The following is a 19,128-nucleotide window of genomic DNA, read 5'->3' as shown; positions in this document are numbered from 1 at the left end:
GGGTGATATATGTTTTCTCTCCCATGCTCCTCACTTCTTTCTGGGGCTTGACTGGCAGAATTATTAACGTCCATATTTCTACTAACAGCCCAAGGCAATTCAGGTTTTTTTCTATCAAGCTCCTCAAAACTCTTCCAGCCTCTTCTCACTGCTCAATTCCACATTTTTAGGCATTTGTTACAGCAGCACCCCATGTCTAGGTATCAAAATCTGTATTAGTTCACCTTTGCTGCTATAACAAATTATCCCAAACATAATGGCTTAAATCAACACAAATTTATTATCTTATACTTCCATGAGTCAGATGCCTGAAATGAGTCTCACTGGACTAAAATGAAGGCGTCGCAAGACCATGTTCCCGCTTAAAGCTCTACAAGAGAAATCATTTCCTTTGCCTTTTCTTCCAGAGCCCTCCCACAGTTCTTGGCTCATTGCCCCATTCCTCCATCTTCAAAGCTGGCAATTTCAGGCTGAGTCCTCAAGCTGCTGCCATCTCTCTAGTTCTGTCTCTTCTGCTTCCCTCTTCCATATGTAAGGACTTTTGTGATTGTATTGGGCCTGCTAGGATAATCTGGCAACCTTAATTCCAGCTTGTACCTTAATTCCCTCTGCAACCTTAATTCCCCCTTGCCATATAACCTGACATATATTTTTTGAGTATCGCTCTGTTGCCCAGGCTGGAGTGCTGTGGAGTGATCTTGGCTCACTGCAACCGCTGCTCTCAGGTTAGGTTGTCATCCCTCTGTCTTGGACAATTACAAGAATCTCCTCTATGGTTTCCCCGCCCAGGTTGGAGTGCTGTGGAGTGATCTCAGCTCACAGCAACCTCTGCCTCCTGGGTTCAAGCGATTCCTCCTGAGTAGCTGGGATTATAGGCGCATGCCACCACACCCAGATAATTTTCGTATTTTTAGTAGAGACGGGGTTTCACCATGCTGGCCAGGCTGGTCTTGAACTCCTGACCTCAGGTGATCCACCTGCCTCAGCCTCCCAGAGTGCTGGGATTACAGGCATGAGCCACTGTGCTCAGCTGACTATAAGTTTTCTGAGGCCTCCCCAGCCATGCTGAACTGTGAATCAATGAAACCTCTTTCCTTTATAAAGCACCCAGTCCGGGGTATGTCTTTATTTGCAGCATGAGAATGGACTAATACACAATCTAACACAATGTGTGATCCTGGATTGGATTCTGTCCCATTAGCAGAACAACTGACAAAATTTAAATTAAGGTGTATAGATTAGTTAATGCTATCAGTGTTAATTTTCTGGTTTTGTTAATTGTATTGAGGTTATGTATGATGCACTTTAGGGGAGCTGGGTAAAGTATATGTGGGTTTTGGGTTTTATTTTTTACTACATTTGCAACTTTTTGTAAATCTGAAATTATTTCTAAATTAAACCTTTTAAATGCAAAGAGAAGTATCCAGCTGGGCATGGTGGCTCACGCCTGTAATCCCAGCACTTTGGCAGGCCAAGGCAGGCGGATCACGAGGTCAGGGGATCCAGAACATCCTGGTTAACACGGTGAAACCCCATCTCTACTAAAAATATAAAAAATTAGCCAGGCGTGGTGGTGTGCACCTGTAGTCCCAGCTGCTCAGGAGGGTGAGGCAGGAGAATTGCTTGAACGCAGGAGGCACAGGTTGCAGTGAGCCGAGATTGTGCCACTGCACTCCAGCCTGGGCGACAGAGCAAGACTCTGTCTCAAAAAGAAAAAAAGAAAAAAAAAAAGAAAATTATCCAATGGTGATGTCAGAAGAGTGGTTTCTCTGGTGTTTTGGGGACAGAAGCCAAATTATCCAAGAAACGAACAAGAACTGAAATGATGCAGAGGCACCTTTCTTAAGAAGCATGACTGTGAAATGGAGCAATGCAAGGACATCAGTGCGTGGCTGAAGGAAGCCTGGTTGGGTACTGTTTTCTTAAGATGTAACTGGATATTGTCTCCTGGACATCATCCACATTCTCAAACCTCCAAATTCAACTCGTCTCTCCTCCATCCTAACATGCTAAAGGCCTTTTGGAAATTAATCTGAAAGCAGCAGAGGAGCTCTTGATGGATTTAAAGAGGAGACAAAATAATCAGGTTTTTGCAATTTAATGCCAGTTCCGTTGCCAGCATAGATATTGGAAGGTAATGATATTGGAGTCAGGGAAACCATTTAGGAGATTCTTGTAATTGTCTAAGATAGAGGGATGACAACCTAACCTAAGGCAGTAACAGTAAAAATAGAAAGGAGGGGATGAGGGGTAGGTGTGATGGCTCTTGCCTGTCATCCCAGCACTTTGGAAGGCCGAGGTAGGAGGATTGCTTGAAGTCAGGAGTTGGAGACCAGTGCAGGCAAAAGAGTGAAACCTTGTCTTTAATAAAAATATTTATATATATATTTTTTGAGATGGAGTTTTGCTCTTGTCGCCCAGGGTGGAGTACAGTGGTGCAATCTCAGCTCACTGCAACCTCCACCTCCTGGGTTCAAGCAGTTCTCCCGCCTCAGCCTCCTGAGTAGCTGGGATTACAGGTGCCCACTCCTACGCCCAGCTAATTTTTGTATTTTTAGTAGAAACGGGGTTTTACCATGTTGGCCAGGCTGGTCTTGAACTCCTGACCTCAGGTGATCTGCCCACCTTGGCCTCCCAAAGTGCTGGGATTACAGGCGTGAGCCACTGTGCCTGGCCTATTGATTTATTTATTTTAGAGATAAGAGTCTTACTGTGTTGCCCAGGCTGGACTCGAACTCCTGGGCTTAAGGGATCTTCCTGCTTCAGCTTCCCAAGTAGCTAGGACTACAGGCCTGCATCCCTGTGCCCAGCTTACTTATTTTAGAAAGAGCTTTTGGAAATAAAATTTTCATAGCAAAAGTTTTAAATTCAATAGAAGATAAAATTGTGGAACTCTTCTATTAAAGGTAGAATAAAAAGATAAAGAAATAGGTGGTATAGGCTGGGCGTGGTGGCTCACGCCTGTAATCTCAGCACTTTGGGAGGCCGAGGTGGGCAGATCACGAGGTCAGGAGATTGAGACCATCCTGGCTAACATGGTGAAACCCTGTCTCTACTAAAAATACAAAAAGTTAGCCATGCGTGGTGGCGGGCACCTGTAGTCCCAGCTACTCGGGAAGCTGAGGCAGGAGAATGGCGTGAACCTGGGAGGTGGAGCTTGCAGTGAGCCGAGATGGCGCCACCGCACTCCAGCCTGGGCGAGAGTGTGAGACTCCATCTCAAAAAAAAAAAAAAAAAAGAAAGAAATAGTGGTATGGAATCAAATAACAAAACGAGTGACACAGACCAGGAGGTTCAGTTTCTGGCTAATAAGAGTTCTGGGGGCAGGGTAGGGAAGCAAAACAGAAAATAGAAGAAGCTTTCAATGAAGAAATGCAAGAAAACCTCCAGGACTGAAGAACATGAGTTTCTAGAATGAAAGACTCACCAATTACTTAGCACAGTGAACAAATGAAAAAGAAAAAAAAAATACCTATCATCAAGGCATATTGTCATTCAACTTTAGAACATTGGAAATAAACAAAGATCCTGTGATGGGCAGGATAACTGCCCCTTGCCCCAGGATGTCTATGTTCTAATCCCCAGAACCTGTGAATTTGTTAGGTTATGGCAACGGGGACTTGAGCTTGCTAATCATCTGATTTTAACACAGGGAGATTATCCTGGATTATCTGGATGGGTCCAGTGTAACCACAAGAGTCCTTAAAAGTTGTAGAGAGAGGCCCAAAAGGTAGAACTGGACAAATGGCAGCCTGTGAAGGACTTGGCCCAAGACTGCTGGCTTTGAGATGAAGGAAGGGACCACGAGCCAAGTAAAGTGGGCAGCTTCTGGAAGCTGAAAATGCAAGAAGACGGATTCTCTCCTAGAGCCTCTGGAAGGAATGCATCCAGCCAACACTTAGATGGCCCAGTGAGATCCATGTTGGACTTCTGATCTACTATAAAATAATAAGTTTGACTGGCGTGGTGGCTCACGCCTGTAATCCCAGCACTTTGGGAGGCCAAGGAGGGCAGATTGCTGAGGTCAGGGATTTAAGACCAACCTAGCCAACATGGCAAAACCACATCTCTACTAAAAATACAAAAATTAGCCAGGGGTGCATGCCTGTAATCCCAGCTACTCAGGAGGCTGAGGCAGGAGAATTGCTTGAACCTGGGAGGTGGAGGCTGCAGTGAGCAGAGATTGTGCCACTGCACTCCAGCCTGGGTGACAAAAGCAAAACTCTGTCTCCAAAAAAAATATTCATGTTGTTTTAAGTTGCTACATTCTTGGTTATCTATTACAACAGCAACAGAAAACTAGTGCAGCTCCTAAAATCTTTTGCAGAGAAAAAGCCAATCACATAAAAAGATCAAGAAATTAGAACGATATCAAACTTCTAACAGCAGTAATGAAAGCAAAAACACAGTGGAGCAAAGCCTTCAAAATTACGAGAAAAGATAATTTCTGACACAGACTATATACCCAGCCAAACTATTAATCATTATGAGGGTGGGTGAAGATATTTTCAGTCTGTCAGGCATTGGGAACTTTGGTGCCATGCACCTTTTTTTTTTTTTGGTAAGCCACTGCAGGCTGTGCTCCACTAAAATGCAACTTAGGGAACAGGGAATGCAACAAGGAGGGAGGTGAGGAAATTCACAAGGTGACAATGAGGGAAAATCTCAGGATAATAGGGCTAGAGAGTCACCCTTGCAGACTGGTACAGGTAAACAGAGCTCCAGGAGGTGAATACCAGAGGGAATAAAAAGGAACTAATAGAGGGCCAGGCGCAGTGGCTCACGCCTGTAATCCCAGCACTTTTGGGAGGCCAAGGTGGGCGAATCGCTTGAGGCCAGGAGTTCAAGACCAACCTAGCCAACATGGCAAAACCTCATCTCTACTAAAAATACGAAAATTAGCCGGGCGTGGTGGGGCGGACACCCATAATCCCAGCTACTTGGGAGGCTGAGGCACGAGAATTGCTTGAACCTGGGATGAGGTGGTTGCAGTAAGCCAGGATTGCACCATTGCATTTCAGCCTGAGTGACAGAGCGAGACTCTGTCTCAACCAAAAAAAGAAAAAAAAAAGCAACTAATAGAGGAGGAGGAGGAAGATCCTCTGTCTCTTCCCTTTCTCTAATCTGAGCTGTTAATAGGAACTTCTATCCTTCCAAAAGTGTTGGAAAGAGTAACGGTGGCCTTTCTCTCAGCCCATTTGCCCACTCCCTCCCTCTTCCCAGGGGAAGAAGGTGAGAATTATTGATTGGTGATGCCACGAAAGTCCTCAGCGTGTGAGGTGCCTCTCTTCCCTCTGGAGAGGCTTGTTATCTGCACAACACAGTCTTGCCTGCCTGTGGTCGGATCCCGGAGCACGCCCCGCCTCCTTGGAGGGGCCCCCCACAATTCCAGGAGGAGGTCTAATGCAAGGAGTGGGCCGTGGTCAAAGATGCTTGGCTACCAATCTAAGTTCTGTCCTCCATGCCCCTTTATCTAACAATGTGGATATTTTATCTCAATTTATCTGATTCCTGCATTGCTTTTGAATGCAGAGGGGAATTTAAACACAGCAGATTATCTGATTCATTTGTATGAACAACTTGGATTGAAGGGCTGTTGGAGGATGTGCTACATACAAAGCAAAGTGAAAAACCAAGATAAATATTAACTTTGGGGAGAGGGAGGGTAGGAAATTGTACAAACAACGAAATTAAAGCACAGTAAGTCAACAGGCTTAGCATTCCTTTACTCTAAAAGGTTTACTGACAGCTGTCTATGCACCAGGCATGTTTCCAGGCCCGGGGAAACCTAACAGTAAACAAAGTTCCTGCCCTCAATAAATATATCATTGATATTCAAGTCAATAAGTATATGATATGATGTCAGGGTGTCTGTGTGTGTGTGTGACATCTGTGAAGAAAAGTAAAGCTGGGTAAGTGGATGGCAGTGAGGGTATTATTTTAGATAGGAGAGCCAGGAAGTTCTCTCTAATCAGGTGATATTTTAACAGAGTCGGGAATGAAATAAGGAAGCGGACAGGAAATGTCAGGGAGGGGCGCACTCTGATGGAGAGAAGGGCGAGTGCAAAGGTCCTGGGGCAGGAGTGTTCTCAGGTCTGAAAAGCCAGGGAGGCCAGCGATGCTGGAGATGAGTGAGAGGGAAACAGCTGGAGGTGAGGGGGACAGGGAGCCAGGAGCCAGATCCTATAGGATCCTATAGTGGTTTTTAAGACGTGGCAAAGACTGAAATGATTTGTAATCACAATAACTATACACCAAATATTTATTTAACTAAAATGTGTGATCAGAGGATGGAGGTTGTGCGAAAACATCAAATCCTCATCTACTAGTAACAGAAAACCAACAGATATTTCCTAAAATTACTAAATGAAGAAATATATGAGTGAGCACATTATTTGGAAATGTGGAGATAAGAACCAGAAGAAATAGCTGAAGAGTTGCCTCTGCAGAGGAGCCTGCCTGGGTGGGCAAGGAGTGGGCAAGGAGACTTGTTTATTGTTGGGAGTCTTTCATTATAATTGAATTTTCAAACTACATGCTATATTGCTTTGACTAAACAAAAAATCAAAACAGGCCAGGCATGGTGGCTCATGCCTGAAATCTCAGCACTTTGTGAGGCTGAGAAGGGAGGATCACTTGGGAGTTCCAGACAAGCCAGGGCAACATAGTGAGACCTTGTCTCTACAGAAAATCAAAACAATTAGCCAGGCATGGTGGTATGTGCCTGTGGTGCTAGCTACTTGGGAGGCTGAGCCATGAGGATTGCTTGAGCCTGAGAGGTCAAGGTTGCAGTATGCCATGATCATGCCACTGCACTCCAGGCTAGGCAACAGAGTGAGACCCTGTCCTAAAAAAAAAAACCGGCCAGGCACAGTGGTTCACACCTGTAATTCCAGCCTTGGGAGGCCGAGGCGGGTGGATCACTTGAAGTCAGGATTTTGAGATCAGCCTGACCAACATGGCAAAACCCTGTCTCTAGTTAAAATACAAAAAATTAGCTGGGCATGGTAGCACACACCTGTAATCCCAGCTACTCGGGAGGCTGAGGCAGGAGAATTGCTTGAACCCAGGAGGCAGAGTTTGCAGTGAGCCAAAATGCCGCCACTGCACTCCAGTCTGGGTGACAAAGTAAGACTCTGTCTCAAAAAAAAGAACAAAAACAGGAGCCAAAAACCACCCTAAAGACTGAGGAGTGACTTCCCATGTCTTAGGTCTACAGGCAATGGCCAAGATGGCCTCCTTCTATTACGTTGAAATCTGCTCCCTGGAATTTTCACCCATTGGCCTCGTTCATCTATTTGGAAAGACCCTGAGAAGGCTGCTCCCTCTTTCCCATGAGGGCTATCGGATATTTGAGGGTAGTTCTCTCAGGAAACAGATCTCCTAAGACTGCCAGCTCCTCTGCCTCTTCCTCCCAAGACCAGGTTTCCACACAGAACCAACTCAGCGATAAGCAGTGGCTGCAGATGGAGCAGCCAGGCCATGATAAGGGAGGAACAAGGGTTTGAACTTCAGCCCCAAACCCACCGAGGCCTTCTTGCTCTCCTTCACAACATGGTGTACCACGTATAGCAGGAGGAATCCTGAGAGGGGCCCTTGTATCCACGGAGCACTCACTGTACTCTAGTTTGCGTGCTAGAGGCTTTATATACATTATTTCACTTAATCCTCAAAAACGACCCTGTGTGTTTAATGCCATTGAACTATCCACTTAAAATAGTTAAGAAGGTACATTATCCAACCCTCGCAACAGCGAGATCCTGTTGCCACAAAAAAATTAAAAAATTGGCCGGGTGTAGTAGCACTTACCTGTAATCCCAGGTACTCGGAAGGCTGAGGCAGGAGGAACGCTTGAGCCCGAGAGGTCGAGGCTGTAGTGAGCTGTGATCATGCTGCTGCACTCCAGTCTGGGCAATAGAGTGAGACCCTATCTCAAAATTACAAAATAAAAAAGAGGCCAGGTGTGGTGCACATGCCTGTAATCCCAGTACTTTGGGAGGCCAAGGCGGACAGATCACTTGAGGCCAGGAGTTTGAGACCAGCCTGGCCAACATGGCGAAACCCCATCTCAACTAAAAATACCAAAATTAGCCAAGCATGGTGGCACATGCCTATAATCTCAGCTACTTGGGAGGCTGAGGCAAGCAAATTGCTTGAACTGGGGAGGCGGAGGTTGCAGTGAGCCGAGATCGCACCACAGCATTCCAGCCTGGGCCACAGAGTGAGAACCCGTCTCAAAACAATAAAAATATAAATAAATAAATAAGAGAAGGTACATTTTGTGTTATATGTATTTTACCACACTTTAAAACCAAAGCCACAGCCTTGTGCAGAAAGTATTGTCCCCATTTCTGAGAAGAGGAAACAAAGGCTCAGAGATGTTATCTCGCCCAAGCTATCCAGCTAGTCAGTGGGTGTCTGAGCCAGGTGTGAACTCACGTTTGCCTGGCTTCAGAGCTAATGGCTTTCTGCCCTGTTGAGATGTCCCGGGTAATAAGGTAAATGCTCAATGAAACTGAAAGAATCAGTTATGGGCAGGGATTGTGATCTTTCTTTAGAATCTCACCATGTTGCCCACTGCCAGCTTGGCCCTCCTCCCTGGAATAGTGAACAACTGCCCTGAGAGAGGCGACCCATCTGCCCGTTTCTCACGCACGAAGCCCACGTCAATGAGGCCATGAAGTTGCAGCAGAAATCGAGCCCAGGTGATCGTGCAGCTCTGAGGCTTCTTCAGTACTTCCCAGGACATTTCCTTCCCTTGATTTCGGGCTCTGAATCAGCTGACGTTTTAGACGATGCAAATCGAATTATTTCTCTACAAGAGCTGGGGAAAATGACACCTGACAGAGGGCAGACAGAGCAGCAGCGGATCATCTAAACCCCGCTGCGAGTGCCAGAGCTGGGTGTGGGGGCAGGGTGGGGTGGGGTGATGATGCAGGAGGACAGGTGGAGGTGTGAGGAATCATTATAATGATAAAGCGGGCAAACACGTTTCTACAGTGGGCCAGGTGTCAGGCACTGTTCTGAGCACTTTATATGTATTAATTCACTTAATTCTCATAATCATGCTATGAGGTACCTGTTATTGTCGATTAGCTAAAGGGTACAAAGTGTGAAAAGATCATTTGGCCATGTGCGGTGGCTCATGCCTGTAATCCCAGCACTTTGGGAGGCTGAAGAAAGAGGATTGCTTGAGCTCAGGAGTTCAAGACCAGCCCGGGCAATGTAGGGAGACATGATCTCCACCAAAAATAAACAAAATTGGTCAGGCATGGTGGCACGCACCTGTGGTCCCAGCTACTCAGAAGGCTGAGGCAGGAGGAGTGCTTGATCCTGGGAGATCAAGACTGCAGTGAGCCACGATCGTGCTACTGTACTCCAGACTGGGCAACATAGCGAGACCCTGTCTCAAAAAAATAAAAATAAAATAATTCAAAGTACTGAATTAGTCTATATTTTCACAAAGAGTATTGTTTATAATACACAAAAACTAAAAACCACCTAAATGTTCAACACCAAGGAATATTAAAGCCATGGAATTAAGGCAGACAAAAAGAATAAATAATCATAATAACCATGATTTACTGGGTGCTGCCCATGTCCATGCATGCTTTGCATACGTTATCTCCTATCTTTATAAGGATCTTGTAAGGGAGGTGTTAATAGGAGACCATTGTGCAGGTCTACTGAGGCTCAGAAGCTTTTGAAGGCTAGGGTAGATTTGAAACCCAGCCCCATCTAACTTCAGGACCCAAGCTCTTACCTGCTATGTCACCCTGCCTCTGAAGACTAGAAGGCAAAAGGCATTGCACAAAACTGCTACCGATTAGGATGGCAACCACATGAAACTTGAGGCCATGAGAAAATGCCAGTGAGGACTCTGATATGTGATCTAGGTACAGGGTTAATTTGAGTGCAATGAGTGGAAGTTATTATCTCTGAATACAATTGTCAAGGGAGGCCCAGAACAACACTCTTCCCCGGTTGCACAGGTCACTGTTCCCCTTTAGCTGTCAGCATGCTCTCTGCCACTTTGGATATCTGGTCCTTCATATCCGGGGTTCCTAAAGGAAGAGAGGCGGCAGAAGGTAGTATTTGTCCTTTCCCAGGCTTCTCTGCACGGACACATTCCTTGTAGAAGACGTCTGCTAGGGGCAGCTGACTGCAGCCAAACTGTCTCTGCCACCTGCATTTCAGATGAGACCCAAGCGTCCTCTCGCCACTTGCACAACCTCCTCTATCTCCTGGCTGCTGTGTCCTTCGATGCATCTCAGTTGGACAAGGCATCTCAGAAATGAAACATGGCGCTCTCTTTGACTTTCACTCACCAGAGTTCTGTCAACAGCGTGGAGTTTACTGGTGACTTCAGAGGGGAGACAGGAGAGGCTTACATCGCAGTCGTACAGTGTCAGCCCCTTCAAAGTCCTCTGCCCTCTCTCACCAGTCCCAGCCTCTCTCTGCCCCTCTGGCTCTTGTCCATGTCTCTGGCTCGTCCCTTTCACCGCCCCCCACCCCCCTTTCTTCTTTACTAGTCTCCTCCCTGGTTGGGAGAAAACCAGGGACTCCTCCTTTTGCTTCCTGCGAGTTGCTTCTCCTCAGCCACCAGCTACCCCCATTCCCACAAGTCATGCATCTACCCCAGGAGACTCATCAAGGTTCTTTTCTTCAAAGACACGTCTTTTCCTAAAAAGAATTCTAGTAACAACTGTTAACGAAAATATTTTTTTAAAAAAACGTTTTAATATCTGTGATTATCTTAGGGCAGCTTTCCCAGAAAACAGACAGAAATGTGTGCAGGAGGTTCATTGGGAATCAGCCACCATAAGGAGGAAGGCAGCAAGACTGAACAGAGGGAGGGATGAGGCTGGGGAGCACTGCAATGAGAGCGTTTGCCAGGTCCCTGGAAAGCTCTGCAGCTGGAGTGGCCCTTTGGAGTTATACCACTGAGGCACAGGAACCAGGCCTTTGTTCACCCCACTCCACACACACATTAACCACGTCAGGCATGGGGTGTCAGGCAGCCCACTTGGCTGAGGACAAATCCATATGGGGATATCAGCAGAACTCCCGTCAGCTGGGGAAATGAGCGCCCCAGTCCTGAAGGCGGATGTGGATGGCACAGCACAGCACCCACTATGGTTGTAATAGTTTTTTTTTTTTTTTTTTTTTTTTTTTTGAGACGGAGTCTGTCGCCCAGGCTGGAGTGCAGTGGCCGGATCTCAGCTCACTGCAAGCTCCGCCTCCCGGGTTTACGCCATTCTCCTGCCTCAGCCTCCTGAGTAGCTGGGACTACAGGCACCCGCCACCTCGCCCGGCTAGTTTTTTGTATTTTTTTGGTAGAGACGGAGTTTCACCGTGTTAGCCAGGATGGTCTCAATCTCCTGACCTCATGATCCGCCCGCCTCGGCCTCCCAAAGTGCTGGGATTACAGGCTTGAGCCACCGCGCCCGGCCTGTAATAGTTTTTTAAAAAGTAGGAAATCCCGGCCAGGTGCGGTGGCTCACGCCTATAATCCCAGCACTTTGGGAAGCTGAGGCAGAAGGGTCACTTGAAGTCAGGAGTTAAAGACCAGCCTGGCCAACACGGTGAAACCCATCTGTACTAGAAATACAAAAATTAGCCGGGCGCGGTGGCACGAGCCTATAATCCCAGCTATTCGTGAGGCTGAGGCAAGAGAATCACTTGAACCTGGGAGGCAGAGGTTGCAGGGAGCCAAGATCTCACCACTGCACTCCAGCCTGGGCGACGCAGTGAGAATCATTCGCAAAATAAATAAATAGGCCGGACGCCGTGGCTCACACCTGTAATCCCAGCACTTTGGGAGAACGAGGCGGGAGGATCACAAGGTCAGAAGATGGAGCCCATCCTGGCTAACACGGTGAAACCCCATCTCTACTAAAAATACAAAAACAAAATTAGCCAGGCGTGGTGGCGGGCGCCTGTAGTCCCAGCTACTCAGGAGACTGAGGCAGGAGAATGGCGTGAACCTGGGAGGCGGAGCTTGCGTTGAGCTGAGATTGCACCGCTGCACTCCTAAGACTCCATCTAAAAAAAAAAAAGCTTTTCTTTCTTTTTCTTTCTTTCCTTCTTTCTTTCTTTCTTTCTTTCTTTCTTTCTTTCTTTCTTTCTTTCTTTCTTTCTTTCTTTTTCTTTCTTTCTCTCTTTCTTTTCTTTCTTTCTTTCTTTTTCTTTCTCTCTGTCTCTCTCTCTCTTTCTTTTTTTCAGAAAGGGTCTCATTCAAGCAATCCTCCTATCTCAGCCTCCTAAGCAGCTGGGACTACAGGTGTGTGCTACCACACCCGACTAATCTTTTTAAATTTTTTGTGGAGATGGGGTCTCACTATGTCACCCAGGCTGATCTCCAATTCCTAAGCTCAAGCAATCCTCTTGCCTCAGCCTCCCAAAGCAGTGGGATAACAGATGTGAGCCACTGCCCAGCCAAGATATATTCCTAAGTGACAAAAGCAATTTGCAAAACAGTATCATCTCATTATCCCATTTTATATTTAAAAAATACATATACTTGACCAGGCGAGGTGGCTCATGCCTGTAATCCCAGAACTTTGGAAAGCTGAGGCGGGCAGATCACCTGAGGTCAGGAGTTTGAGACCAGCCTGGGCAACATGGTGAAACCCCTTCTCTACTAAAAATATAAAAATTAACCGGGCATGGTGGTGCATGCCTGTAATCCCAGCTATTTGGAAGGCTGAGGCAGGAGAATTGCTTGAACCTGGGAGGCAGAGGTTGCAGTGAGCCAAGATCGCGCCACTGAACTCCAGCCTGGGCAACAGAGTGAGACTCCGTCTCAACATCAAATAAATAAAATAAATAAATAAATAAATAAATAAATAAATAAATAAACAAACAAACAAACAAACTAACTTTTAAAATATACATACAATATAGTCTAAACATATTTAGTCTCAAGTTAATCCTGACCACCTTTGGGTAGAGGAGTATGCCTAAAAAATTAACAATAAACATTATTTTTATTATAATAATCTGAGAGTAAAACTTTTCTTAAAACAAAAAGTCTTAGACAAATGTGAGCAGGTAGCAGATGATCAAATTTAAGGAAAGGAAATGAGTGGTCTTGCTGCTGACTTGAATTTCTCTCCCCATGAATTTTCTGTAAGAAATGGCATTTCTCTCCACTTCCTGCCTTAAATTGCGCTGCAGCCTGTGCAGCTGCTGAGCAGCTGTCTCGTCCTGCTCTGACACAGAGGTGGCTCTGAGTACCTACCGGGCAGGCTGCGGGCTTTATATGTCACGTGGGAGGTGCAGGATGAGTCGGGGTGGCCTCAATTCCACAAAACACGGACAGACTCCCAGGCAGTGGCCAGAGCTCAGCATCCTTTTTGAGGCACGAATCCCTGCTATTCCTCTTCATCCATCATCCTTGTCATCCTTATCATGGAAATAATAATACCATTTATTAAGACTTGACTGTATGCCAGGCAACGTGCCAGCACTTTACATGTAGCTCATTTCTCTCTCACAACAATCGCATGAGGTTATATACAATTATCCCTGTTTGACAGACAGGAAACTGGTATTTGTAGAACTTTGTGAATATACTGTACTAAGAACCACTGACCTGTATACTTTATATGAGTGAATTTTATGGTTTGTGAATACTCTCTCAATAAAGTTTTTTTTGTTTAAAAAGACAGAGAGAAAAAACCCACTAAAGTCTGGCTGGGCATGGTGGCTCGTGCCTGTAATCCCAGAACTTTGGGAGGTCAAGGCAGTCCAAGAATTTGAGACCAGCCTCGGCAACATAGTGAGACCCTGTCTCTATAAAAGTTTTAAAAATTAGCCAGACATGGTGGTATGTACCTGTAGTCTTAGCTAGTTGGGAGACTGAGGCAGGGGGATTGCTTGAGGCCAGGAGGTCAAGCCTGCAGTGAGCCATGATTGCACCACTGCACTCCAGCCTAGATGATAGAGCAAGACCCTGTTTCTAAAAAAGATCGAACAAACAGAAATCTCACAAAATTATGGCCAGGCACGGTGACTCACGTCTGTAATCTCAGCACTTTGGGAGGCCAAGGCAGGCAGATCACTTGAGGTCAGGAGTTCGAGACCAGCCTGGCCAACATGGTGAAACCCTGTCTCTACTAAAAATACAAAAATTAGCCAGGCATAGTGGCAGGCGCCTGTAATCCCAGCTACTCAGGAGGCTGAGGCGGGAGAATCGCTTGAACCCGGGAGGCAGACGTTGCAGTGAGCTGAGATCATGCCACTGCACTCCAGCCTGGGCAACAGAGTCAGACTGCGTCCCAAAAACAAATAAACAAACAAAAATTCCACAAAATTGAAGTCCATAAAGATAACAAGAGCTGCCCAAGGTTACAGTTAGAAAGTCCCAGGATTTTGTTAGTAAGAAGGAGGCAGGGGGTGGACAGTAGGTAGTGTCTGTGATCCCAGTGCCTCCTGACAGTGCACTGCAAACCCTGGTGCTCAGAGTCACTGACAACCTCAGTTCTTGGGGATGGTGGGAGCTCTGGGGTGGGCAAGCCCTTCAGGCACTCTCTTCCAGCCGTGTAAGAGTATTTGGTCCTCAGAGAGGGGCCCAATCAGTGTGGGGATGGAGAGGAGGTGGTATGAGAGGAGGTGAGGAAAATGGGGACAGCTGGCACTGGAAGCCCCATGCCCCAGCACTAGGTCAGTAGCTGCTGCAAATGGGTTTGGCACAGGTGGAGATGAGGGGGCTGGAGCGGGTACTGGGGTGTTAGGGAGCCCATGTGGGGAGAGTGGGCCATGGGTAGGCTGGGCTGGAGAAGCAGCACCAGGCTGGGACCTGATTCACTTCAGCTGGAATCTGTCCTTGTGCACCCACGAGCCCTTTGAGTGGTATCCAAGCCAAAGCATGACACTGGCTCTATAGGCACATGCACAGCTGCTAAACCAGAGGGCAGGCATTATCTTGAAATACTTGGTATGACTGGGCTCATGCCTGTAATCCCAGCACTTTGGGAAGCCAAGGTGGGTGGATCACCTGAGGTCAGGAGTTCAAGACCAGTCTTGCCAACACTGTGAAACCCAGTCTCTAGTAAAAATACAAAAAAAAAAAAAAAAAAAAAAATAGCTGGGTGTGGTGGCGTGCACCTGTAGTTCCAGTTATTCGGAAGGCTGAGGCAGGAGGATTGCTTGAACCCAGGAGGTGGAGGTTGCAGCAAGGCAAGATTGTGCCACTGCACTCCAGCCTGGGTGACAGAGTGAGACTCCATCTCAAAAAAAAAAAAAAAAAGTTTAATGGCTTTGAAACCCTTTGCCTTATCACAAGAAATTTCTATAATAGCTCTTAAACTCTTCAAATAGAATTTCTGGGTTGATGGGTATGGTGGTTGACACCTATAATCCCAGCATTTTGGAGGTCCAGATGGGAGGATTGCTTGAGGTCAGTTCAAGGCCAGCCTGGGCAATATAGCAAGACCCTGTCTCTACAAAAAAAAAAATTAAAAATCAGCCTTGCCTGTACTCGTAGTTGGTCAGAGGGCTGAGGCAGGAGGATCGCTTGAGCCCAGGAGTTCGAGGTTACAGTGAGCTATGATTGTGTTACTGCTCTCCAGCCTGGGTGACAGAGCGAGACCACCATCTCAAAAAAAACAGGTAATTTCAACTGCTGTAAAATTGTGAAGAGTGGGAAAAACTGTGGTTTTTTGTTGTTGTTGTTTTTTGTTTCTTGGGTTTTTTGTTTGTTTGTTTATTTGTTTTGAGACAGAGTTTCGCTCTTGTTGCCCAGACTGGAGTGCAAAGGTGCCATCTCAGCTCACTGCAACCTCCGCCTCTCGGGTTCAAGCGATTCTCCTGTCTCAGGCTCCCGAGTAGCTGGGATTACAGGTGCCTGCCACCACGCCTGGCTCATTTTTGTATTTTTAGTAGAGATGGGGTTTCATCATATTGGTCAGGCTGGTCTCAAACTCCTGACCTCAGGTGATCTACCCACCTCGGCCTCCCCAAGTGCTAGGATTACAGGCTTGAGCCACCACGCCTGGCTGGGAAAAATTGTTTTTAAATGTTTCTTTCCTACTTAGTCCAAATTTCTCACTGATGGCAGTTATCAAGGACTTGAATAGATCATCATTCAAAAATCTTCATTGCTGATTAGTTATAGCCATTTCAAGCAATAAAAAAAAGAATGTTTAAAAAAGCCAAGTCCGTGCTACCTTTGCCATCCTCGCTGCAGAGCATGCGAGGCAGTCACTGGCCACATGTGGCTGTGGAGCATTTGAACTGTGGCTACTCCAAACTGGAATGTGCTGGGTATGTGAAATGCACACCAGATTTCAAAGATGTAGTAAGAAAGCAAGAATGTAAAATAGCTCATTCGTAATTTTATATTGATGACAGGTTGAAGTCATAATAGTGTGGATATATTAGGTTAAATAAAATCGATTATAAAAAAGATTAAAGTTATGTTCATGGAAGCAAGCTCAGGTTTCTCATTAAAATTTTGAAAATATTTTATTTGGAAAATTTCATACAAATTCAGTATGTAATATGTTCTCTAATTACATTATTTTCATTTTTATAATTCTTTACTCTAAAGAAAACATAATTACTTTCTCCATCAAGCTCCACATAGATGTCCCCAGGTCCCTCCCCCCGCCCCTCCAGTTTACTTAAGTGTGTCATTAAAAAATGGACATTTCTTATGAGTGTAATGACATGAAATAGTTTCAAGAAAGGTATTTTTGAGCATCTTTATGATTTGGAAAGGCATTTTTGAGCATCTGTTCATCCCGGGTGACCTGCTGGATTGTGGGGATACGGAGTTGTATATATTGTATATTGTGTTGTATGTACATCAATAATTATGCAGCCAGGCATGTTGGCTCATGCCTGTAATTCCAGCACTTTGGGAGGCTGAGGTGGGTGGATCACTTGACGTCAGGAGTTTGAGACCAGCCTGGCCAACATGGTGAAATCCTGTCTCTAATAAAAATACAGAAACTAGCCAGGGGTTGCGGCATGCGCCTATAATCCCAGCTACTCGGGAGGCTGAGGCAAGAGAACTGCTTGAACCTGGGAGGCAGAGGTTGCAAGGAGTTGAGATTGTGCCACTGCACTCCAGCCTAGGTGACAGAGCAAGACTCCATCTCAGGGAAAAAAAAAAAATGCAAGGGAACTCTTGGTTGTTCCACTAAGGAGCTCCCAGCAACCTGCTCTGTGCGCTGCAGAATTTGTGGTTATCCCTGGGAGGCCTGGACCAGCCACAGAGCAGCAGCGGGCCAGGAGGTGTCAGTCTTAACAGAGTGACTGCAGGAGAGGCAGGGTCCTTTGCTTTTTTGAGGTTGTGTTTAAGTAGAGCCCTTTTCGGGCTCCTTATTGAATGTTTCCACTTTACTGGATTTTCTCTCTATCATCCCGTAAACTCCTGAAGCCCTTGCTCAGCTACTAACATCTGTACTAACATCCTACAATCCACATGCCTGAGGCAAGGCGTGTCCAGAAAGCAGAGGCTGTGCTACCCGGGTGCTTGTAAACTCGATTACTGTTTATATGTATGGCTTTGGCAACCCATTTAGTCCTCTTTACGGGGAAGCCTAAGGCCAAGACTGACTTTCTATTTCCAACTTCACACTTCTGGGCTGAATCCTGCACACTCCATAAACAGCCTCTACAACATGGGAAGCCACCTGCGTGTGCCCCTCCTTCACATAATTCAAGAGTTGCTGGCATTTTTTCAGCTCTTCTGGGACCAGGAACTCAGTATTGTGGAGCCCAGGAGACTGTTCATTTGGAAAATCATCCAGGAGATCTGAAGCGGGCAGATGTCAACAGCAGGTCCCAGGCTATGGGACCACTTTCTGGACACGCAAATACACAATATGAAATCTATTCAGGCCAGGCACGGTGGCTCACACCTGTAATCCCAGCACTTTGGGAGGCCAAGGCAGGCAGATCACTTGAGACCAGCCTGGGCAATGAGCCGAAACCCTGCTTCTACTAAAAATACAAAAATTATCTGGGTGTGGTGGCATGCATCTGTAATCCCAGCTACTTGGAAGGCTGAGGTGGGAGAATTGCTTGAACCCGGGAAGCAGAGGTTGCAGTGAGCCGAGATCACACCACTGCACTCCAGCCTGGGTGACAGAGCAAGACTCTGTCTCAAACAAACAAACAAACAACCAAACAAACAAACAAAAATACAATATGTTTGGCCGGGCGCGGTGGCTCAAGCCTGTAATCCCAGCACTTTGGGAGGCCAAGATGGGCGGATCACGAGATCAGGAGATCGAGACCATCCTGGCTAACACGGTGAAACCCCGTCTCTACTAAAAAATACAAAAAACTAGCTGGGCGAGGTGGCGGGCGCCTGTAGTCCCAGCTACTCGGGAGGCTGAGGCAGGAGAATGGCGTGAACCCGGGAGGCGGAGCTTGCAGTGAGCTGAGATCCAGCCACTGCACTCCAGCCTGGGCTACAGAACAAGACTCCGTCTCAAAAAAAAAAAAAAAAAAAAAAAAAACAAACTACGATATGTTCAGATTAATATTGCTTTTTCAAATTCTGTGTGGATTTGGGCCTGCTCTGTGATGTAATTTTGTGATGTAATTCTTCATCTTTGCCTAAAAATATCTACATAATTGTGCCTGAAGCAACCGGTATACAAGGGTAAGTGGAATACATTGCTATAAAAACTCTGTCTATGTGTGAGCTGGGCACAGTGTTGCATGTCTGTAGTCCCAGCTACTCTGGAGTCTGAGGCTGGGGGATTCTTTGAGTCCAGGAGTTCAAGGTCAGCCTGGGCAACATAGCAAGACCCTGTCTCAAAAAAATTTCCAAACTGTGTCTGTGTGTGGATGTACAGTGGCAGGGGTGTACTTAGCTATGAAAAGTGTTGCATTGAGTGCAAGAGGTCATGAGTGTTATTTACTGTTGAGTTGTTTAAATATTAAATAAATATTCAAACCTTAAAAACTGTTCAGTTATTTAAAATGTATGCTTAAATGTTTAAAGGGATAAACTGATAAAGTCCTTTGAAGAAAGCCTGTTAAAAGAATTTCTGCCATTAAAATGTCCAACAATAGGGGCCAGGCATGATGGTTCATGCCTATAATCCCAGCATTTTGGGAGGCCGAAGCAGGTGGATGACATGAGTTCAGGAGTTCAAGACCAGC

This window comes from Piliocolobus tephrosceles, chromosome 8 (assembly GCF_002776525.5).
Source record: "Piliocolobus tephrosceles isolate RC106 chromosome 8, ASM277652v3, whole genome shotgun sequence".
NCBI lineage: Eukaryota > Metazoa > Chordata > Mammalia > Primates > Cercopithecidae > Piliocolobus > Piliocolobus tephrosceles.
The sequence above is the reverse complement of the archived record's forward strand: the minus strand, read 5'-3'. Positions refer to the sequence as shown.